General features: G+C 35.7%; 1 long non-coding RNA gene across 1 annotated transcript in view; it reads right to left on the bottom strand.

Annotated features, from left to right (window-relative positions):
* LOC139046441 (uncharacterized) overlaps positions 1-19507 on the bottom strand; it is a 186480-nt gene that overhangs the window by 21143 nt on the left and 145830 nt on the right. The window contains exons 2-3 of the long non-coding RNA XR_011506528.1: positions 5606-5765; positions 658-756 (exon numbers count right to left, since the gene is read on the bottom strand). This is a non-coding gene — a long non-coding RNA (uncharacterized lncRNA). The remainder of the gene's footprint in view (positions 1-657; positions 757-5605; positions 5766-19507) is intronic.

A 19507-nucleotide genomic window follows, 5' to 3' on the forward strand; every position in this document is an offset into this window, starting at 1 on the left:
ATCATTTAAAGACACGTGTAGGAAAAGGGAAAAGAGAAAGCTGAAAAACTTTTAGAAGATAATATAGATTAATGTCCTTACAGTATTAGGGTTAGGGAAAAATGATTGTTAAATTTGACTACGTTAAAATTTAAAATTGTTTACTATTTTAAGATATCATAAACTCATTTAACAGTTAAGCTATAATTTTAAAATATTTCAATGCACATAACTGATAAATGATTATTCACCACAATATGTAATAATCCATAACGAATCAATAAGAAAAGATAAATGATCCAGCGAGAAATTGGAAAAAGAATATGAATATGCAATTCAAAGCATAAGAAACCAAGATGGCCAGTTAACATAGAAAATATGCTCACCCTCAATAGGAATCAGTAAAATGAAAATTAAAAGAACTGTGGGAGGCATGAGGAAACCCTTCTAAAGATGCCTGGGCCATGATCTCTAGAAACTCTGGGCCTTAAATGGCAAAAAGGATTTTGCAGATGTGATTAAGGGTATGGGCTTCAACATAGAGTAGCCTGGATTATCTAGGTGGGCCCAACCTAATCAAATGAGGCCTTAAAGTGGAGCACTTCCTCCATCTGGAATGAGAGAGCTAAGGCATGAGGAGAAGTCTGAGAAATTCAGCATGATAGGGACTGGACTCACCATTGCCGGAGGCAACCACAGGGGAAGAAGAAGGAATGCAGACAGCCTCCCAGTGCGAAGACTGGGATGAGTTTGGAAGTGGATTCATCCCCAGAGAATCTAGAAAGAAACACAGACTTGCCAACACTTTGATTTTTCCCTTGTGAGATTCTAAACACAGGACCCAGCCGAGTCACGTTATTCCCAGATGTCTGATCTATACAACTGTGAGATAAGGAACGGCTGTAATACTAAGCTGCTAGATTTGTGGTGATTTGTTATAGTAACAATAGAAAACAAATAACAAGATCAATGAAATATTTCACATCTATCAGCTTGGCAAAGATTAAACCAAGTACGGATGAAGGTATGAAGAACAGGGACACACGACCTGTGTGCTGGTGGGAGTGTAAGTTGATACGGAACCCGAGAAAGCAATTAGTCTCCATCTGGATAGACTGGACACGCACATATCTTTGGACCTACAAATTCCACTGCTAGGTGTCTGTCCTAGAGGTGAGTGCTCATGGAGACTTTTACTTTTTTGTTTTGCAATAATTGTAAAGGTAAAAAAAAATGGGCAAAACCTTAGTGATCACTTAGTAAGAAAATGGAAAAAGTAAATAGAATGCTAGCAACAGTTGTGACCACTTCACACCTCATTTAACAATAATTATAAAAGGAAGATAAAAATATATAACAGTTTTGAGTGCTTACTCTATAGAAAGCTGTATTCTAAGCAAGTGATATATATTAACTCTTCTAATCTCCATAGCTCTTTGAAGTAGGAACAAGAGTTATCCCAATTTAAAGGTAAGAAAACCAGGACCAGGGAAGATTAAGTAACTTACCCAAAGTCACCAGCAATGAGGACTCCAGGTCTGACCATTTACATTCTAGTTTAGGCGAGCGGTGCCCTGTAGATCTGAGCGGTGTATAAGATGTGGGGCCCTCCGTGGAGGTCTTGAGGGTAAATACCATTAGTGAGCATTAGAACTTGGACCCTAACCCAAGCAATGTGGCTCCAGAATTTATATTCTTAACTACCACATCACAAAAGCTTCAGCATATAGGTATTAAGCCCCTATTGTATTCCAACTACTGTGTGAATATCTAACATTGTCACAGGCAGTGGACAGATAAGGACTTTGCTGCTGTTTAGAGGGGGGGTAAATACACAGCCATAACATAATATGATGATGTTTAGACATAACAGATAAAACGGCAACACATGGAAGGGACCCCAACTTAGGCACAGGTGGAGAGATTGCAGAAGGCCTAAAATGAAAGACACTAAAAGTAGTTCCAATAAGAAGGTGGGTTCATGGCAGATGAAAAAAATTAATGGGAATTCTCAGAAAGAGAGAAAGAAAGAGAATCGTGTATGCTAAGCCTTGAAGGCCTGAAAGAAGTTTCATAGTTTCTTTCTTCCTTCTGGCTGGTGTTCCTTATACAATGCTTTATACACATTTGTAGCCTTCATTAAAAAAAAAAAGTCCTATCAGATCTGCTCCTTGCCTACAGATATCACAATACATGGCACAAAATGTCAAAAAAGATACTTGACATTCATGGGGGTCCTTCCAGATGACCTTCAGAAAGCCCACTATCTCAAAGTTGGGCGCTCACCCAGGCTTTTTATTATTATTATTAGAAATGTTTTAGGGAACAGCCCCATGGCTGAGTGGTTAAGTTCATGCCCTTCGCTTTGGCAACCCAGGGTTCGCTGGTTCGGATCCTGGGCACAGACCTACACACAGTCCATCAAGCCTTGCTGTGGTGGCATCCCACATAGAAGAACTAGAATGACCTACAACTAGAATATACAACTATGTACCGGGGCTTTGAGGAGAGGAAAAAAAACAGAGGAAGATAGGCAACATGTTAGCTCAGGGTCAATCACCAAAAAAAAAAAGAAAGAAAGAAAAGAAATGTTTTAAGCCAAACCTTATGGCTTTTCCCACAACTGGAGTTAAATAACATGTAGGTGTGTGTAATTTCACAAAGAAACAAAGATCTTTTTTCCTGGTTCACAAGAGAGCATACATAGGAAAAAATGAGGCCCACATGGTAAGTATGCTGAGCTCTGCTAAGCTCACCCTCAAATATTCACTTCAGCAAAATTATGAAGGAAAATAGATAATCAACAATGCCACTCATGAAAAATTAACACCCCAAATATTAAACCTGCAAATGCCAGGAGACTAGTGCACATTATTTTGGACTTTTAGAAGAAAACTGTCATGTTCTAAATATAATAATAAATAAAATATCTGAAATTGTTCTACAAGAAAAGCAAGAGAAAATGAGAAACAAAACTTGCTTTTTCCTAACTGTGGGAAATTAACTTTTTTATTGTCTAAGATAGGTTTAGGTGTTTAACGACATTCCAAAAATGACTATGCAAAATTAGGTCATTACATATATTTGTTTGGGGGGTTTTTTTGTTTGTTTGTTTTAAATAGCATATGTCAGAAAAAGGCAATCTACAGCTTTAGGGCTGTGCTTTTCTTCCATTGCCTAGCAACATGGGCAAATATAGATCTGCACAAGGAAACTAGTGACCTTCCCATTGTGCTGCTCCTAATGTGTATAAGGGATCTTTGATTATTTCAGTATCATAAATTTGGAGAGCACTCTAGACACGGACGTTGTATTGCATTGTATTTAAGTGTATATATTCAATGAGTCAATAAGCCCATCATCTCTCAGGGAAAATAAAAACAGAAAAATTTTTAAAAAGCCAGTGGCTAAATATTAAAAATTAGCATTCCTAATACTATTTGAGTAATATTTCTGAATTTAATAATGTAGTTATTACACTATGCAATGTAAGAGGCAAATCTACAATATAGATTTTTTTAATGTGTTAATAATATTCTGTTGTACTATGAGAGTGTATGAGTAAAGGGCTTTCCCAGGAAAAAGGAAATATCACAGAGAAGTGTCAGTTACAAGATGAATAATTTGGTAATTAGTTCTCCTGGGAAGTCAACTGCTGTTTTCTACACAGGTGGTAGTTAACCCCCATGAGAGCCATTTCGCAATATCTGATCAAGTGAAAGACACGTACATCCTACAACCCAGCAACGTTAGGTACATATCTCAGAGAAACACTCATGCAAGTGCACAAGATGTACAGCAACATATTTTAGGTGCTGTATTAGTTTTCTATTGCTGTGTAACAAATTACTGCAAACTTAATGGCTTAAATTCACACAAATTATCCTGCAGTTTCCATGGGTCAGGACCTGGGTCCTCTGCTCAGGGTCTCCCAAGGCTGAAATCCAAGCATCAGCCAGGGCTGAGATCTCACCTGAGGCCAAGGATCCTCTTCCAAGCTCCTTTAGATTACTGGGCGAACTCAGTTCCTTGTGACTGTATACCTGTGGGAACTAGAGGTTGCCCCTCTCTATAGGCAGTTCACAACATGGATGTTTGCTTACTTAAAGCCAAGAAGAGCATTTTTTTCATATTTTGACTCTCTTCCTTTAAGGAGAGTGTAGCCCCTTTTGAGGTCCCACCTGATTAGGTCAAGTCCCCCTAGCATGATCTCCCCCTTTTGATGAACTGAAAGTCAATTGATTTTCAACCTTAAGTACATTTCAAAGTTCCTTCACTTTTGGCTTATAGTGTAAACTAATCATAGGAGTGAAATCTATCATGTGCATAGCCCTACCCACAATTACTAGTAGGAAATTATATAGAATATGTACACCAGGGGATGGAAGTCTAGGGGGTCATCTCAGATTTCTGCCTACCATACTGCTTTATTAAAAGTAGAAAACATATGTGAGACCAACGTGAGAATGCATAGTAAATTATGGTAGATTCAAATAATGGCATACTATTCAATACCTGAAATGAAGGAAACAGAGCTACGTTTGTCAACATGGGTGGATCTCATATAATAAATGAATTGAAAACAGCAGTATGCAGAAAGAAAAACATGGTATGGATTATATAAAGTTTAAATTCAGTAAAACTATATCCCATTATGGGACTATACACATGGGAGTGAAAATCTCCAAATTCAGTTTAACAATCTACTCTGGAGGAAGGATGGGGATAAGATCAAAAAAGTTACAAAGAAGACTCAACTTATCAATATTTTCTTTCTTAAACTGGCTGGTTGGTATATTGCGGGTTAATATAGTATTTTGTATTCATATTTTCTCATTAGATATATTTTGTGATAAGTATTAAAACATAGAATTAACCAAAGAAAACTTTCATAATCTACATACACAGCATTCAGGCAGAATCAATGTCTTCTTTTAGCTGTATGATCTTAAAATAATGGGATTTCAATTCTTGTTACCTATTGAATCCTTTCTTCAAGCTGACTGAATGTAGAATTTGAAAGTATAAACTGTTAAAGGCTCTGCTCTGATTGGGCCAGTAGGTAGAGGTTATGGGGGAGGGGATGGAGTGGGTAAACGCCCCAGAGTTCCACTCTGCCCCTCCCACAGGCAGCATCTGAGTGTGTGATTCACAACCCGCAGTGTGCAAACCACTAGTTCATAACTTTATATATCACTTTACCTGTGCTTTCATTACAATATCAACCATTCATAAGAACTATTTTCCACCCATGTTTGTCTGCCCCACTAGACTTGGAGCATTTTTCTATTCATCTTTCCACCTCTATACTTAGCACATTTTTGGGGGGCATACTTGGTGCCAATTACTATTTCTTAAATGTGGTACTGATGGCTCCTTAATTAAGACTCAAGATACATGAAACACCTTGAATAGTTGAATAGGAAAAGAGGAATAACATTTATTAAACATTCTTAGCCATGATTGGGTGGGTGGGAGGTGAAGGGTAGTGCAAGGACTCCAAATATTTGAAGGAGGAAATTTAGTAGGTCTTGCCCATTAGAATGGTCATTCACCTGAACATACGTCCAAGAGAACGCCGTTTCAGAGCGTCTTATGGCCCACCTTTAGTATCCTAATTTCTTACCTGACTTCTCCTTCTCTTCAGTTTAGCACCCCCGTTTGAATGGTACTGAGTCAGCTTCTCCGTTCATCCCAGGCTTTGCTGCCACCTACTTCATCATCCTTCTGTCTTTTCCAGTCTTCAATTATGTTGATTTTAAAATCTGCTTATATTTAATTACCATCTAAGAAAGTGAAGAAAGGAAGGAGGTGGTATATTTAGACAAGAGCCACTTAGTTAAATTAAACAATTTGAAGAACACAGTTCTACTATTTTGATTATTTCAGCATGCTAAACTCAAGAGCAAACTCTGAGAAAACACCAAAATTTAGGGAATGAGATTTAAAAAGTTAGAAAGAACAGCGTATATATCTTAAAATTCACATAGAAAAGTAACTTTCACATGAATCAATAAAAGGAAAGCATATGCGTGTCTTGTCAATATGAGTAAAAACTAATATAAATCAATAAAGATGAGAGCTGAGCAAAGCTATTTCTCACTTCAGAATGCTAACTTAGTTGCTCCTTCATCTATTCATCCAACGGGTGTGCACCCCTTTATCATAGGATTTATAGTGTTGCATCTTAAATATTAGGTTTTGTTTGTTTGTTTTTCCAGAACTCGTTTCTCCCCATCCAGTCCATTCTAGCATTGGTCTTCCAGCCTTGTGACTCAGATCTGGATCATGAAATGAGAGCAGAATAGATGTTTCCAGATCACATTTCTCTTTGTCCACGGGCTGGGCCATGGTGTGGTTCTGAAAAGCTCTCTCCATCCATGCGACCAAGAGCCATACCCCAGAGGATGCTCAGTCCCTGATTGAATCATCCACCTGCCCTGCACTGTTCCTTGAGTTCCTGGGGTTAGAACAGCTTGGCCTATGCTGTCATCGAAATAGATTCTAAAATACTTCCCTTTCCTAGCTTTTTCCTCTTTCCTTTATGAGCTTTGCTAATGGTTACTATAAGTCAGGATATAAATATCAGAAATATTTGAAAGCTAACATTGTAGAAACAATTTCAAAGGTGATGAGGAAGGGTTGATATTTACACAGTCAGGCATTGTGCCGAAACTTTACACACAGCATACACTGGAAACAACACTATCAGGTACTGCCATCCTGATTTTATGGAAAATACATACTCCAGGAACGTTTGTCCTCAATGTCGCAGAAAATAAAAAAATACTGGAGACACTATTCAGGGAAAGAAACTATGGTATTAAGACTTCAAAAACCTTATACTTTTCCACTCTATGACACTGTCACATTCTCCTAAAAGGATATGTTGCAGAGAACTATCCTTGTCTACTGTGAACCTTTTCCCAGTTGCCCTTATTACATAGCTTCACGGGAGATTCTTAAAATTCTTAAAATTGGAATCAGTCACTTCACATCCTCTGTGGGGGCAGCTCAATGACGATTATTGACAAATTACTCTGAGTTATATTTGGTTTATCAAAGCTCAAAGATGTAGTGAGGTCCATAGTACCTTTCCAAATCTGGATATCAAACTATTCTTTAGATATGGGTACCTAAGTAACATTTTGAACCTTCGGGAGGCAAAAATCACTTAAATTTCCAATCCAATGACGTTCCTTCTTTGTTGTTTTGGCTCCCTCTAATAATCCTTTGTTGGTTCCTTCACCCATTCTGAAAGCTTGAAAATTTTGACACTCAAAAAAACCCATCTTTACTTTTGATCCACTGCATGAAGAAGATAATTTCTCCTTTACTCTCCTCCTTACCCTCATCCGAACTTTGTCCCTGGATTTGAGATTGTCCTACCACAATCTAGAGGTCATCCTTTCTTCTCCTCCATAATCTGTATGCAGAACTCCAACTCTTCAACCACTGAGAATTAAGTCAACCGACAGATGCACCAACTGGTTTTTATGTCTGATTCTCACTGTAAATGAAGCATGCCTTGCTCCTTTCCACTAAAATGTAAACCTAGCCTCTCTGATATCTGCTTTTATTTTGAAGGTTTTTCATTAGAAATGGAATCTGTTCCAAATTTCTAATGGATTCTGGACCCAGAGTATCTTTGGTCAACTGAATCTACCAGTTACTGTCTGTGTGACCTTGAGCAAGTCACTTAACTTTTCTGTGACTCAACTTCATCATCTGTAAAATGGGGTTATAGAATTGTACCTATCTCATAATATTTAGTAAGAATTAAATTAATTCATAGATAATACTTAGAAGGATGCCTGGCGCATAGTTGGCACTAGTTATTGGTGCTGTATTAACGCTCTTTAGCAACAGACTCCAGGCTCCTCTTGTTCCAAAAACATGTTCCTGCTGGGCTTCCCAGTCTCAGCTCATTTTTATATTTCAATCAATTATTTTCCTCCTATTTTCCTCATTCCCCAATTCCTCTGTGATCCATCCTTCATTTTTATATTCTTACAGAAAAAATAGTCCCTTACAATTTCACGAGAATACAGAAGAAATAAGAATTAATTTCCACCCCAGGAAGAGCTGTGTCATTCTCTAATACCTGCCTTGTAACAGATCTCATGTGATCAGTTTTACTTGCCTTGTCTGTGTTCTCACTTTCTGTCTAAACCAGTATTGCTAGAACGGCAAGGCAGACAATTATTAGGTAAGCATTTGTTTCAACTTGTCACCTTCTTCTAATCCCAAGAGGTTCGTACTGCTACCTGGACCCAGCTGTCTTTATGTTCTAATGGCAAAAGTTTGTACCTGGTCTGCAACAGAGCTTGAAAGTGAGCTTCAAATTAATTTCAAGTATAGTTCAAATATTTGTTTTGTTGTATCTTCTTGGTTTCTTTGGACATGCAAACAATATACTAATGCTACCATATTCTGAGTGACTTGGATATTTTTAAAAATTCTTATGCATTCATAGAATTTTAAGTACCCAGAAGCTAGTTAAATCTTTTATGACCCATAATTGTCAAAAAGACAGTTATACTGAACACATTTATCCCGTACTAAAAACAGAGTGTAAACACTATGAATTTACAGTAATTGACATCTTAGGGAAATCAAACTGTCACAAATTATGATTTATCATGTAGTATGTAATTAGTACTACTGTTTTTATTTTCTTAAAAAGGAGAAACCTTTATAGGTCAGAATCACAACATGATGCTATTTTCAAAATTCTGTAAGTCATACATGCAGTTCTCTGTGGGCTTTTTTTCACCTAATAGACACTTAAATATCACGTATTATCAGTAGAAAATAAACATTGATATTTCTCATCACTTCATTTCTTCAGAGTTTACGTTAGACTCATCAAATAAATATATTGTTAATAATAGCACATTTATATACTATAATCATTACAAAAATAGTCATTAAAAATAATATACTATATTGTCTTGGTATGTGTAGGCTGTTATAACAAAAATATTTTAGACTGGGTGGCTTATAAACAGCAGAAATCTGTTTCTTGAAGTTCTGGTGGCTGGGAAGCCCAAGATCAAGGCCCTGGCAGCTTCAGTGTCTGGTGAGGACACATTCCTGGTTCATAGGTAGCTGTCTTCTCAGTGTGTCTCTCCATAGTAGAAGGCTCCAGGGAATTCTCTGAGGTCTCTTTTATAGTGGCACTAATCCCATTAGGAGAGCTAATCACCTCCTGAAGCCCCTGCCTCCAAATCCTATCACATTGGAGATATGGATTTCAACACATGAATTTGGGGGAGATACAAACATTCAGTCTTTAGCAGGTACCACCAACAAAAAATATGTCTAAAAGACGTACATTACTTACATTTCAGTTACTATATATATTATACTTTAATCGATATGAGCATAGTAATTTCTCAATTTTAAACATCAAAATTTTTCTTGTACATATAGACTTAGTCTATAGATGATCCACATATTGGAACTGAGGACAAGGAGTTTAATATGATTATTACTAATGTGTTCAAGACAAATGAGGAAAAGACAAACGAAATGGATGTAAAGATAGCAGTTTAAGACATCCATAAGAAACAATCAAATGGACAGTGAATCTTTGAGCCAAACCCAAGATCCTCTGTATAATCCAACTGAAAGATTGAGATTATTAATCTGAATGAAAAAATTAAAACTAAATTGTATACTGTGTATAACACACTTTAAACTCGGAAACAGATAGTTTGAAAACAAAATTATAGAAAATATTGTACCATGCAATTATATCAAGAAGAACAACAAAAGATCAGTTTGGCTATATTGATTTCAGATAAGATAGATTTACAGCCAAGGGATGGTACAAAAATAATGATAAAAAAGATCACTTCTTCAGAAGGGCATCACAACCTAAATGTGGATGAACCAAATAATATAACTTTCAAATTCATGAAGCAAAAATTGACAAGTTTTAAAAAAGAAATAGACAAAAATCACAATCCATGTTGGAGATTTCAACAATCCTTCTTCAAAACGGAATGCATCACATTTATTTAATAGATACGTATGGAACTCTGCATCCAACATCTGCAGAACACACATTTTTTCCAAGTGAGAAGAAGCATTTATCAAAATAGAACACATGTTTAAGAATCCCCAAATATTTAGAAATTAAGTGAAGTCCTTTTAAAAATCCATGGGTCACAGAAGACACCATGAAGAAAATTAAAAACTAGGTTGAACTGAATGATAATGAAATATATTACCCCCAAATGTTGGAGCTGTAGTTAAGTGATATTGGAGAGTTTTTAGCATTAAATGTATGTATTACAAAACAAGAAAAGCTGAAATGAATGATATATGCTTTCATTTTAAGAAATCACAAAAATTCAGCAAATTATCCCTAAAGAACTTAAAAAGAAGAAAATATAAATTAACAGGCAGAAATCAATGAAACATAAAGTAGACTATTTCAAACATAAATCTTTGAAATGATTAAGAAACTGATAAACCACTATCAAGACTCATCATAGAGAAAAAAAGAAAATACAGAATAGGGCCAGTAGGAATGAAAAATGGGATATCACTAGAAGTCCATTATTAAAAAGATAAGAGAATACCATAACAAAAATTTATTTAAAAAATAATAGAATAGTATACCCATAAATTTTATAACTTAAATCATATAAACAAATTTCTTTGAAAACATGATTTATCAAGCTGGACACAGGAAGAAATACACACACACAATTATTTTCTGCTCAAATGTTTGAAAGTAAGAGGTAGACATCATGACACTTCACCTCTAAATATTTAAGCATGTACCTCTTAAACTGGATACTCTTCCGCATAATCATCATAATATTATCACGCTCAAGAAATTTAATATTTATTCGACAAAGTTGAATGTTGTTAAACATTCAACAATGTTGTTTAATAAAAGCTGTTTAATATTTTAGATAATATTATTTTAAAAACAATTTGCAATCAAATATCTTCATTTATCACCAAATATCTCCTGTTTGGCTTCCTCCCTATACAAGAGTAGAACAAGGATCATACATTACATGTAGTTTACATGGTTAATCTCCTTTGATTTACAATACATTGTCTCACCTTGGTTTCATTTTAGATGATTTTGATATTTTGAAGTGCCTTGGCAATCTTTCTTGTAGAATATCCCACATTCTGGAATCTTTCCACATAAATTGATTCAAATTAAACAGGTAACAATACTCAATATAATACTTCGCATTGCTTCACTCTATGAGGCATACATGTCAGCAGGTCATATACTGCGATGCTAAGTTTGATGACATTTAAGATGGTATCTTCCCAATTTCTCTTTTGTAGAGGTCTCTTTCATTTGGTAATTATTAAACAATCTGAGTTGATATTTTCAGGTTCTGTGAACACCTTGTTCTCTATTAACTTTTCACGCAATGATAATGCGCCTTACCTAAATCAATTAAATATACAAAAGTGTTTGCAAGATGGTAATTTTTCTAAACCTATCATTCCTTCTACATATATTAGCTGGCATTCTCTTTCTTACCAACTTCCCTTTTTGAGTAGCATGTAGGACTTATGGATTCTTTGTTATTTGATGTGTTATAATTCATTGCCATCATTATTCTTTTTGATGCTCAAATTAGATTTTCAGTTTGGAAGCCCAGTCAAACTCATTCTGTGTTGTTATTGTTTTTAATATGGACCCATTATTCTTTGAACCTCTCTTGTTTTCTGGCATGACAAAATTTCTTAGGCTCGCCTTATCATCTTCATGTTTTATATTTGGAATCAGATATTTTTGAAGGTAACTGGTTCCTCTTAGGGGGACAAGGTTTTTAGAAAACATAATCTGCCCTAGATACACTTATGTGTTTGCTACTGCGGTTATTGCTTATAGGGTCTTTCAGTAAATAAAGATAAGAAATATATTGTTTTAAAACTCATGTTCACAGTAATATCACCAACTAAAACCCAATACCACAGTGTTCTTCAACTTCACCCACTTGCTACTTTAAATGTGCATCAAAATGTGTACTCATTTTCCCTATCTACACCATAGAAAAACTTCTTTTGTAATTTCTACATAAATATCACCAACAACCCACATCTACTAATAGTTCAAAATTCCTTTGCAGTTCTTTTGGTCCTTATATTATATTCTAATAAAGTTGTGAAATTAGAGTAACGTGATTTACTCTAATACGGCAAATGTTACTGTATTAATTTAATTTTCTGTGTGCTTACATGATCTAATTGATCTAGTGTTAGGATGAATTTACTGAATGAGAGAGAAATAATCTTCTAGTTGTTAAGATCTCTATAGTTTTGGGGTTTTTCTCTTATTTATCCTAAACTTAATCCTAAACAGGTCACACTAGTTATACTGCACCAAATAATTACACAATTTATAGCATAATATATGTCACATTACTATAAATCTTCTATGTAACTAATTCTAATAAACAATAAAAAGTGACATTTTTACGTCTGTTTTCCTGGGAATTAGCTAGTCAAATCCTTTCTTTAAATATCCCCTTCATTTTATAAACCCCTAACAGAAAATATGTGTCTTTTTAACAGTGTTTGTTTCTTAATTATTTTGACCCACCTATGAGAGAATTAAAGCCAAATATTTATTTTTATTAAACAACCTATAGAAGTAGCTTTTTTAAAATGAAGAAGTAAGTAACAAACAGAATCTGAGAAATTGGGAATCTAACATGAGAGAGCAATAAATGGAATCTTCAGTATGGCATCCTTGCAGCAGGCCTTGAAAGCAGTCAGTGCTAGCACAGAATGAAAACATGAAGATAAAGGATATAGGGGGAGATATTGCCAGGCGACAAAAAGGATCAGACACATTGTCAGGCAAGTTATTGGAAAGAATTTTATTGCAAATCAGCTTACAGGGGTGATAGAAAGTGTAGAAAGATTTATCCAAAAGTTCAAGGAAATTGAAAAGTTTCATAACAAAAAGTTATAAATGAAAGACAACATACAATCATAGTACTTTTACCTAATCATAACAATGAAATTATTGAGCAATATTTTAACATTAAATAAGCATATAAATTTATTGGAAGAAAGGAGGAAAGAAGTAGTTTGTTTTCAAACCTTTACCTACCATCAGAAGAAGTCAATAATGTTCGCAATTTATAAATCTGTATATTGTACCATGTATGTAATATTTTGAAAAGTGAAATTAAATATCAGCAAAAAAAAAAAAAAAACCAAATCAGGAATGCACAGAGAGAGGAGATATTAACAGACTAGTCAAATACATCAACAGTTATCTTTCTTTCTTGCTGCTTTTTCGTTTCTCTTTCTATGCTATGATTTCTTCAAAACTTTGAAAAAAACCTCCCATATTCCTGACCACACAGAGAAAGAATAAACCTTGTTGCCCTGGACTTGTAAAAAATGTCATCTATTCCATGTATTATTCTCAGATCATTTGTTCTACTTTAGTGAGTCTAGAGGAAAAGTACATTTTATTAATAAAATTGGCATACGGCAATGGATTTGCTCATCCATTTTTCCCAGCTGAGACAGGGTCAAAGATCTGAAAAGATTTGGAAAAGTATTTCCTATCCTTTTCTACTATTTATTCTTTCTTCAGTGTTTGTGACTTCACAATTTTTTTAAAAACCTAACATTTGTAGAAGTCTCTTAGTCCATTAAGGGCTTTGAAATTCCAACTATAAAATAAATCTTTCATTTCCTGTACATGGACTACTCAATATGCTGCTGGCTTTGAAAATCTGAGTTACATGTAGAATAGTTATTTATTACGTCTTTCAGCAGAACCAATTTGAATATTGGTAATTCTGTAAGAATTTTCATGCTGAAACCTGGCCGAGAGCTAGTTCAAAATATTTTTGAGTGAATGGATGATGTAATGACTAGATGAATAAATAAATGCAATAAATTGTTTCAGATATACTTTCCATAAAATTGAATAAAATGAAAATTTAACTCTCCCACACTGCTCTGTGAAATATTTGGTTCAGTTGTGCTTTCCTGCTTCCATTTGACAAAATATTTTAGATCTATTTTCTCTCTAAAATAAAAGTATGCAAATCATGCTTAATCACTCTATAAAACAGTTCTGAATGAAGTGTTTCCAGTTCACAATTAGTTTGATAGCTAAGGTTATTAAACCAGTTTTTATGCTTATTTCATCTTTCCAGTTTATTCATTCACTTGCAATTTTTGAGGTTTTCATCGTAATTATAGGGAAGGAAAATTATTTATAATATATTGAAACACTCGGATAAAATAATTCCTTACTGCTGTCCATATTTGGCTCAAAACCAGACATACGAATAAAACCTCTATGGATAATTTTAATCAGTGTCATTTGAGGCGCAGGCACATATCTAATTCAGAGAGGTTTTGGTAAAAAAATTAGAAGAATAATCAGTCTTTCAGTGTGTTAACCTTAAGACATTTTATGAGTTTAGCTATAAATTATAGCACCTGGATCCCTACATTACAATTGTCCCATAGCCTAAGCAAGTCAAAATTTCCCATAAACTTTATAGAGAAAATGAAAATAATATTTACTCTTGGTAAGTAATGTTTCTGAGTATTTTAATGTCAATTCGCCATTTCTTCCCCATCACCAACCTCCCACATCAACACATAAGCATGCAGGCACATGTGTACACACACACACACACACACACACACACACACACACATGCTTTCTTTGGCTTAGAAAATCCCTTTTCCCCTATTTTTAAAATTTAAATTTTCCAGTCACGTGTGTTCTCTCCTCTGGTAATTTTTCTTTGTTGATAGATCATTTATGCATTGGCACTGGGGTACTAACTGGCTTAGGTGATATATTTTATCTAAATACCAGAATTTTTTAAAAGTGCAAACCTCAATAAATATTTCAGTCACTCAAGGATTGCCTCAGCCCTTTAAGGAGTTGAAGCGTGCGCCACCTAGATCATCTCTCCTAAACCATACAACTAAGAATGCTGGAAGAGTTGCCCCTCAGAAGTCTTAGCAGAAACCTAAGACAGAGACAAGCTTTCCCCAGAGGGATTTGTTAACGTTGTCTTTTGCCTAAATGAGTAAACTCAAAAAGAGTCAAAGGAGGTCTACAAAGTTTTTAAGAGAACTGCACTAACGTGGAATAAAAAAGGCAGAGACAGCCCAAATGAAAATACATCTTGGAAGCCCAAACTTCTACAGACAGGAAGCAGACTAAGAAACCTGCTGCTGTAGACTGAATATTTGTGTCATCCCAGATTCATCTGTTAAAATCTAATCCCCAATATGATGGTATTTGGAGATAGGGCATTTGGGAGGTGATTATAGGTCATGAGGGCGAGCCCACATGAATGAGATTAGTCTTCTAATAAAAGAGACCCCAGAAAACTCCCTTGCTCTTCTACCATGTGAGGACACAGCAAGAAGATGGCTATTTATGAACCAGGAAGCAGGCCACACCAGACACTGAATCTGCCAATGCATTAGTATCGAACTTCCTGGCTCCCAAGGCTGTAAGAAATAAATTTCTGTTGATAAGCCATCCGGTCCATGGTAATTTGTTATAGCAGCCTAAATGGACTATTATACCTACTTATCTGTAAACATGGGCTGTCTTTTGTGGAAAAAGAGAATAGCCGAAGAGTTGAGAAGGTGGAACTCTAGAAGGTGGAACCAAGAGCTATGGAGAATTATTAATAGAGAGCAGTAGGACTGAGTCCTAATCAAGGAACTGCTAATAGATGCCCAGCAGGTTTCAGAATTGCTATAGAACAGCAACCCTGTGTGCCTCCTACTTTTCCCCTTTTGGAATGACAATATCTACAGTAATTATCCTATTCTTGTCTCACCACTCTTTGTTGGGTGAATATCCCAAAGGGAGGCAGATAACTTCTCTCCTTAATTTGCAGTTCTTTCCATCTGAGGGAGCTACACTTGAGAAACTACTCCAAGGAACACACATCCACACCTGGATCTAGTTTAGATGATGCGATCCTAGACTTAGAGCTGCTGCTGTTATCAATAAGATGAGACTTTTGGGAGCCTTGGAAGAAGGTGAGGGCATTTTGAATGTGGGAAGAATGTAAATCATTGGAACCCAGAAGGCCATCTATAACATTCTTCCTCCAAAGTGGCCTCACAATGATCCTGGCCTACTGGAATTTACAAATTTGAGTAGTCTCCTCCTACATAGAATCATGGCTGGCTGCCGAATATGAATAATAGAATACAATTGCACATTATTAAAAGTATTGATAGACCTGCATAGGTGAATACAGTAATGTATATTTGTTTCAGTCCAAGACTATGTGATAAAGGTATAGAGACTTCTACATTGGTTATTCTTGCGTCACTTACCCTGGAGAAAGCTGACTTCCACGTCAGGAGGGCATGCAAGCTGCCCACAGTGAGGCTTACATGAAGAAATAGCCATTTGCCAACCTTAGAAATTGAACCCTCCAGACATAGTCAAGCCTTTAAATAACTGCAAACATAAGAAACCCCAAACTAGAACTTCTCCCACTGAATTGTCCCTGAATTCATAACCCACGTACACTGGGAGAGATAGTAAATGATTATCATTGCTTTAAGTCGCTAAGTTATAGGATGATATATTAGGCAGCATTAGATAATTAACATAAATTCTTACTCTACGATGTCATTTATATAAAGTTTTAAAACATGCCAAATGAAATGATAAGATAAGGGTAGCGTAATTAGGTGGTAAAGCACAAATTTTTAAATAGCAAGACAATACTTATGAAAAATAACCTAACGTTTTCCTTTACAAGCAGGGAGAATCTTGCATTTTCAAACACTATTGCAGCTAACTATACATTTCCATAAGCATTTTAATTAAAATAGACCAATGGTGAACTAGGATACAGGATAATACATTTTATGCCTGATGCATTTTAGAGACTGAGGGATATTTTGCTGAAGGATAAAGAACCACATTTGAATTTTGAAAGAAATTAAGCATTAAACAAGAAAAAGATGGAAAGAAAATAGGAGTCAAATGAAGCAATGCGTGGAAAAGGGTGTTGTCTGCATTGGAAGCAGGGAGTTTAAAGATGGAGAGCCTTCTTCCATGGGCACTTAAGGGCTATGGAAAGATTTTAATCACAGGCATGAAAAGATCAGACTTAAGCTTTAGAAAGGAAAACACTTGTGATGGGGCGGAGAGTCACGTGGGAGATGTCAACGGTGGAACACAGAGATCAGTGAGGAGATTGTTGGAGTCTCCTATTGAGGAATTGTGAGCACTTCAACTAAGAATATGACATAGCCCTGGAAGTCTTCCGCATCCCAGTGAAGGGCAACTCTATCCTTCTCCTTTCTGAAACCAAAAACTTGAGTGTTCTTGACTGCTCTCCCCTTCTTTCACACCTCACATCCAATACTTTGTCAAATTCTGTCAGCTTTCCTTTCACAATATTTCCAGAATCAGACTACTTCTCAGCAACTCCACTGTTACTCCCATCCAAGGCAGCATCCCCTCTCCTTCAGATTATTGCAAGAATCTTGCAACTGGCATTTCTGCTTCCATCTTTGCCTTCCTTCAGGCTATCCAGAGTGACTCTGCTAAAACAGAAATCTGCTCATGTCAAGCCTCTGCCCTATGCCCTCCAATGGCTTCCAATCTCAGTCGAGAAAGCCAACATGCTTTCAGTGGCCCTAAACCTGCTGGCCCTCCATGGACTCTCACCCTGTTCACTTCACCGCAGCCATGCTGGCAATCTTGCTCTTTCTCTAATACTTAAGATACCACTTCTGCCTCAGGGACTTTGCAATTTCTGTTCCTCTCCCTGCAATATCTTTTCACCAAATATTTACAACTGTCACTCACTTGCCACCTTCAGATCTTTACTTAAATATAACTTTCTCAGAGAAGCCTTTTCTGGGCACTTTACATAAAAGTACAGGCCTTCCAACCTCCTTTATCTCTCTTCCCTGCTCTGTGAGTGTTCTTAGATATTATCTCATCTATTTTACTTAATTATGCTGTTTAGAATCTGTTTCTCCACCTCTATCCATGGGAATTGGGAATTTGCATATAAAGCGTGCAGAATATGGACAGACACGTGGCAGGTACTGAATAAATATTTGTTGAACGAATGAATGGATTAAGAAGGTACATTTTATCATAACTGATGACATGGTGAATGAGGATAGGGAAGAAGTCAAGGATAGCTTTATGGAAATTAATAAAAGAAAGCTTAACTAAATTAGTGTCAAGAAGGGCTATTGGGGGAGCTGTCACACCCTATCACACATCATCAATTACACCAAACAGGAATAGACTGTTGGCCTGAATCTTGAAAAGGAAGAAAAACTATTTTACTACTAAAGGAAGATTTCTCTTCCCACCCAGTAACTGCCTAGCCTATGAGAGGTGCTGTAGCTCAGCCAATGAGAAGCCTTGCCGCCTTGAACTGCTACTTTCCTCCAATGGATTTTCATTTAGAACAGCCCCTCCCTACTCTCCCTTTTTCTCTATAAAAGCAGCTTCCCTCCTTTCTTTTCTGGATTTGCCTATGGTTTGCCTACGTGTCCCAAATTTCAATTCTTTTAGCTATCCCCAAATAAACTCATTTTGAGGCTTTTCAAGTCAGTAGCATCCATGTTTTGTTGTTAGAACTATTCAGGACCTGTGTCCACTGTATGCAAATTCATTTTAGCCATAAATCCTGAAAACCCCATGTCACTTAATTCAGAAACAAATGTCTTGGGAAAGTGAAATTTTTACACAATTTTAAGTTCTAAAGTTTAACAAATTCTTAAGTAGTATTTAATAGTTACATCTTCTTCCAAACACAGCATACTAACTTTTATAACTATATGACAATAGAGAGGATGGGTAAAAATTGAAAGAGTTTAGAATTGGAATACCTGGGATTCTTACTCTATTTCTGCTATAATTTAGGAAACTTGCCTAAACTCCATTCAGAAGTTTCCATACGTAAAAAAACCAAACAAAAACAGTTAAATATATCTGCTCTAATTTGCAGACTATGTTGTGAAGAAGAAAAATTCTATAATGTACCCATTAAAAACTAGAAAGGTTATGTACTCTATGAATGGTATTTTTTAACATATAAAGGTTTTGTAAAGTAATAGAAAAAGGTGCTTTAAAAAGTTTGTTAAGAGGACAAAAATTCAAGATACACCTGTTTTATTTTACTCATATTGTTTTACTTGGAGCACAAAAATGCTTATAAAGTTTATAAAACTTTGAGGTAAATTTGAATAAATCAGCCAAACATATTGCCTAAAAATATAACACATATAGCTGTGCAAGGAAAAACTCTAAAAGCTAAAGCAAATGGACCAACTTTAAAATTCTGAGATGATGTATACAAATCTTAAGAACGCTTTTTGAAAATCTTCGAATAATGTTCCTCTTAGCAATTAGGTCAGAGTGCATTTTCATTGAAGTGTATCTGCTCTTTTTATGACCTAGTCAAATATATCTAAAGACATCCAAATCTTGAATATTCGTATAATTTCTCTCGCCCTTAAAAGTTAACATGATTTTAGC

Source organism: Equus asinus, chromosome 10, assembly GCF_041296235.1.
Source record: "Equus asinus isolate D_3611 breed Donkey chromosome 10, EquAss-T2T_v2, whole genome shotgun sequence".
Lineage (NCBI taxonomy): Eukaryota > Metazoa > Chordata > Mammalia > Perissodactyla > Equidae > Equus > Equus asinus.